Source organism: Oncorhynchus masou, chromosome 11 (genome assembly GCF_036934945.1).
Source record: "Oncorhynchus masou masou isolate Uvic2021 chromosome 11, UVic_Omas_1.1, whole genome shotgun sequence".
Classification (NCBI taxonomy): Eukaryota; Metazoa; Chordata; class Actinopteri; order Salmoniformes; family Salmonidae; genus Oncorhynchus; species Oncorhynchus masou.
The window spans coordinates 28,647,043-28,653,042 of NC_088222.1; the positions used below are offsets into that span (position 1 = coordinate 28,647,043).

A 6,000-nucleotide genomic window follows, 5' to 3' on the forward strand; every position below is an offset into this window, starting at 1 on the left:
GAGGGGGATGCAACTTCATTTTCAAGTAGATATAGTTTACACAATAGAAATTTTCCATTTTTACATGAAGAGGAAAAGCTTCATACCCAAATGTTCAAAGTGGTCAAAACCATTTGTTTTTGAGAGGGGTCACCAAAGCTGTGTTGCAATATTTTTTTTAAAGATGCGTTATGATACATAACAAGGTCCCAAAAAATGTTTTATGACAAGAATCATGATCATTTGCATGATAATTAATTATATAATCGTCACAGCCCTATGATATTCAAATGAAGAGTGTCTGGAAGACATAACTCATAGCGTATCCAGATAAGGGTTATACATTTGACACAATACAATGTTAATTATGGTTCAAGATAGACAAATTCTACAGTTTACAGTAAATGTTTGCATGTACCTTTTCTTGCCGTTTAGAAGGCTCTGTGTTGATTGACATATATAGTTTTGTTATGTATATACAATAAAACAACATATACATCACATTATTTTAACTAGGACAAAAGCACATAGTTGTATATTTTACGCACAGTTAATATCACACTGGCCTATGAATCTCAGAAAACATGGCCAGTTTATCCAGCACATATACTTTAGATGCCCTCTGTCCAGCCTACAGGGTGTCCCTGATTAGGAGTAGACGAGGGGGGGGGGATGGGGGGTTATGTCCCATGGAGACTAGGCCTGGGGGTGATCCTGGATGTCTGGGGTCAACTGTTACATATCTAACAGGAGTCCTCTCATAGTCCTGCCAGGTGATCCACTAGGGTCCCTACTGTGTTGTCCCAGAGTCTCCAGTGGCCCTGTATCTTTGATGTTGCTGGAGAAGGAGCTAAGCCTGGTCCTGATGGAGTCTCTCTTCTGAAACAGCCTGGGGGCCTTCTCCTCATACAGCAGCCACAGCTGCTCCCAAAAGTGGATCCCCACAAAGCAGTAGAGTACAGGGTTGATGGCGCTGTTGAAGAAGGCCAGGCAGAGGGTGAAGGGCATCAGGGTGATGATGGCCTGGCGCACCCAACAGCTGTGCATCACCCCCAGGGTGCTCAGGACGTCCATGAAGGTCAGAAAGTGGAAGGGGAACCAGCAGACGAAGAAGACCAGCACCACAGCCACTACCATCTTCATCACACGGTCCTTGTTGCTGGAGCTCTTTTCCAGGCTGGGCAGTGCCCCCAAGAGGTTCTTCCCGATGCAGCGGTAATAGCTGGCGATGACTGTGAAGGGTACCAAGAAGGCCAGAATGTTCTTTGTCAGGGCCAGGCTAGGGAACCAGTTTGTCTGGTTAGGTGGATATATGAGGGCACATGCCGTGACCCCCAGGTCCTCCAGGTGGTAGGTGTCTCTGAAGGCCTTGGTAGGGATGGTCATGAGGCCAGCAATAGTCCAGATCACACAGCTGACCACTCGTGCCCGACACAGATTCCTGCTGCACTGAGACTGGAGGGGATAGACAATGGCTCTGTAGAGGTCCACACTCATACAGGTGATGAAGTAAATGCTGGTGTAGACGTTCAGAGAGAGGAGGCTGCCACACAGCTTAAACATCAGCCCACCAAACACCCAGTTGTAGTCAACGGAGTAGTAGACTGCCCAGAAAGGCAGGTTGATCAGGAACGACAGATCTGAGAGAGACAAGTTTACAATGTAGGTGTTGGCACTGTTTTACGGTTGGACTTTTGACACAACACGAACACCACCAAGACATTGCCCACAAAACCAAAGACAAATTTGACACTGAAGATGGTTGGGATCAGCTTGTTCTGATGCAGAGAGGGGAGATGGAATCACAGGAAGAAGAATTGTTCATTGGCACTTCTGATGAGTTGGTGGCCATTGAGAGATTAGAGAGTGTTGTTGCCTGGGGACTTTGTGTCCATGATTGCTTTTACAGTTAACTCCCACTAAGGCCTGTAAGAAGATCATGTCAAATCAGCAACATTTTAAATGAGAGAGTTGCAATAAATCCATAACTATAAAATACAATGAGACTGTTGTTTTGGAAAGCATGGTAATAAATTGCTCAATGTTACATGCTGACCACACCACTTGCATCATGTGCGTGAGCGTTGCAAAATAAATTTACACATACATGTTATTCAATCATTTCATCACACTGCTCGTGCACGCCAGTGAGCGTCTGCATTGCCAAGCGCTAAAATAGAAGTCAGTTCTATTTGTGATGCTGAACGCGGTGCAAGTCCTGGCTCTCCCATCTCTTCATTGGTTTAAAGCAGATACCCACGTGCCATCTCCTCATTGGTTATACCCATGTGGGTGATTGAAAGATGAACTGAGGTTGGTCGGTCGTGGTAATACACCTATGAAAGTTAGATGCCAATCGCCATATAAAATCCAAAGAAGAAAAGGCCTGGAAGGAGCAGAGATGACTAGAAACGATTCGGTTGACCGTTTTATGTATTATCGGAGTAGAGGACCATTTGCATTTCAGGTATGCACGTTTACATGTATATCCCAGGACAAATTAGCTAGCAACAGCAAGCTAGCTAAATAGGACAAATTAGCTAACAACTGCAAGCTAGCTAAATTGCCATAAATGTTTAATGCTTTTCGACCTGTCCCCAAATGAATATAATTGGTTCAGAGTTTGTTTTGATATTTCAACCTACGTGTCGTGATCGCGTTTGGTGTGGGGGAAAAAAATAGATTTGCATATCATGGCGCACGCGCGTGTCCAGTCTGGGCGGAGGAGAACATGTGGTTGGTTGTTTTAGAGGGCTCTGGGGGTTCTGGGGTTGACCATATTCCCCCCTCCAGGGTCCCTGTGCATGATAAACTCCCCTACAGGGGCTGGCCTATACAACCAGCTGTGCATGCTTAATAGCAAAGTAATGAGCATTACATAACATAGCATTGTGAACAATCTGAAAGTATTGTACAGGTATGTAATATATTTATAATGAACAAAACTATAAAAATGCAACATGCAATAATTTCAAAGTTTTTACTGAGTTACAGTTCATATAAGGAAATAGTAAATTGAAATAAATAAATTAGGCCCTAATCTATGGATTTCACATGACTGGGCAGGGGTGCAGCCATAGGTGGGCCTGGGAGGGCATTGGCCCAGCCACTGGGGAGACAGGCCCAGCCAATCAGAATGAGTTTTCCCCCACAAAGGGGCTTTATTACAAACAGAAATACCCCCCAGCACCCCCTCAGACGATCCCGCAGGTGAAGAAGCCGGGTATGAGACATCTGTAGCATTGTGTGGCAAAACTGCACATTTTAAAGTGGCCTTTTACTGTCCCCAGCACAAGGTGCACCTGTGTAATGATCATGCCGTTTAATCAACTTCTTGATACGCCACACCTAATCAGGTGGATGGTTTATCTTGGCAAAGGACAATGCTCACTAACAGGGATGTAAACAAATTTGTGCACAACATTTTAGAGAAATAAGCTTTTTGTGCGTATAGAACATTTCTGGGATTTTTAATTTCGGGTCATGAAACATGTGGTCAACACTTTACATGTTGCATTTATAATTTTGTTTGGTGTATATTTATTACATTGTGTATATGTATATATATGTATTTATTACATACCAAATACATTGAGTGTACAAAACATTAAGAACACCTTCATAATATTGAGTTGCCCACCCAATTGCCCTCAGAACAGCCTCAATTCGCATGTTGACACCAACGCTTCCCACAGTCGTGTTAAGTTGGCTGGATGTCCTCTGGGTGGTGGACCATTCTTGATACACACAGGAAACAGTTGAGAGTGAAAAACTCAGCAGCGTTGAGGTTCTTGACACACTCAAACCGGTGCGTCTGGCACTTACTACCATACCCTGTTCAAAGGCACTTCATTATTTTGTCTTGCACATTCACCCATATCTGAATTGTCTCAAGGCATAACAATCGTTCTTTAACCTGTCACCTCCCCTTCATCTACACTGATTGAAGTGGATTTAACAAGTGACATCAATAAGGGTTCAAAGCTTTAACCTGGTCAGTCATGGAAAGAGCAGGTGTTCCTAATGTTTTGTGCACTCTGTGTGCGTTGAAACTATAGTAATACAATTGGAGGGGATTTTGTAGCTGCAATTCATCACCAAATGTAAAATCTATTGTCACATTGGGTGTAGAAGATCTAACGGTTGATCATTTTCTTCTTTACATACTTTTGCTGTCTTATGTATCATTTGTTTTTAAAATGTTGACAACCATGAATGAATGTTATATGTTATATAAGTAAGAGTGTGATCAAAACTTGTGTGACAACAAAGTCTGGCAATATGTCAAACTTGTGAAAGGAGTTCATAACAGAGTACAGTTCAACTCTTGAAATGTAGAAAAAAGTTCAATATTCTCTGTAGGGTTATTTTCATATACTCTGCACTAATAATAAGAGGCGAATAACTTTCCCAGAGACATAATTTGTAATACTGATTAAATACAATTGTCATAGTATCTCTGTAATTATATAATAATGTCACATTTTAATTATTCCCCTTGCACTATGATATGAATTACTTTTTTTCCAAGATTATCACACACACTATTTTTCAATTGCCAAATAGATACATTTTGTGTGACATCAGAAAAAATGTCAAAGCCACTATAACATTAAAAAAAGTTGTACCTTAAATCCTCTCCTGTTCAGTGAAAGTTAGTCAGTCCCATGATGTGTTTGAGCCTGAACACTGGCTGTATGAAGACTTGGTTCTATGGTTTTTATGTTCTGACTGGCCCATAGGGAGTCATCCATGTCGATGAACGGGGAACTTGACCACGTGCCAGCAATGTGAGCCAGGCCAGGCATTCATCACTCCTCTAATGTCCCACTCCCCTCTAAAAACAAGCAGACAGCTTGAGAGATTACATTACATGGTTTTAGTTTGGAATATCACCTCAAACACAGGTTCAGTCCAAAGTTATTCAATCAGAGTTCAAGAGAATCTTACTGGGGGTGCAGAGTTGGTGGTGAAGGTAACAAGCATGTGAGTTGAAAATCCCACACATTATATAAAACAACTGTCAGATGTTCTCCTCAATTTGCAACATACACAATAATGCATTTGCTGCTGATTTGATTTCCCTGAAAGAGGCCAATCCAGAATTGAACTGCATGATAAAGGATGATGACAATATCAAACCATCTTAATTGCCTCAATTCATATTGAGTGCATCTCAAATCAAATCAAATCAACATTTTATTGGTCACAGACACATGGTTAGCAGATGTTAATGCGAGTGTAGCGAAATGCTTGTGCTTCTAGACCTTCCTGTGACATCGGGTGGTGTAGGTGTCCTGGAGGGCAGGTAGTTTGCCCCCGGTGATGCGTTGTGCAGACCTCACTACCCTCTGGAGATTCTTGCGTTTGTGGGCGGAGCAGTTGCCGTACCAGGCGGTGATACAGCCCGACAGGATGATCTCGATTGTGCATCTGTAAAAGTTTGTGAGTGTTTTGGTGACAAGCCAAATTTCTTCAGCCTCCTGAGGTTGAAGAGGCATTGTTTTTTATTCTTCACCACGCTGTCTTTATGGGAAGAAGGCAACACCATCTTGAGAGTGTTATGGTGTCAGAAGCTAAATAAAAATTACAGAAATTACAGCTCTGAAATTACTGAAAATTAAGCATTATGATTATTTGATTTGTAACAATACACCAGAACCCTGTCAAGGGGAGCGGTGATTGGGCAAGGTGCTGCTAAACAAAATAATGTTGTGCATGTCCGTAACTCCATGACACTGAGGTCCGGACCGGTAATAAAAAATAAAATACAATTTAAAAAAAAGACATTGTACACAATAAAGAAAATCAATTACGGGTCAACATTTACATTTCTCACAGTGTTTATCAAAGCTCAGAACGCCTATATTGTTTATCTGACAGTTCTAATCGCGCCTGCCTCTTTCCGAACGAGTGGAATCATGAACAGTGGTTTGGTCGTTATGTTCGCCTGTGTCCCCTGGATTTGCCTTTTATCAGCACGTAACACTCTCTCAAACAACGAACTACCCCAGCTCGCAG

General features: G+C 42.2%; 1 pseudogene; it reads right to left on the minus strand.

The window, feature by feature from the left end:
- Positions 1-714: 714 nt before the first annotated feature.
- LOC135547845 (type-2 angiotensin II receptor-like) lies at positions 715-1,831 on the minus strand (annotated as a pseudogene).
- Positions 1,832-6,000: the final 4,169 nt, after the last annotated feature.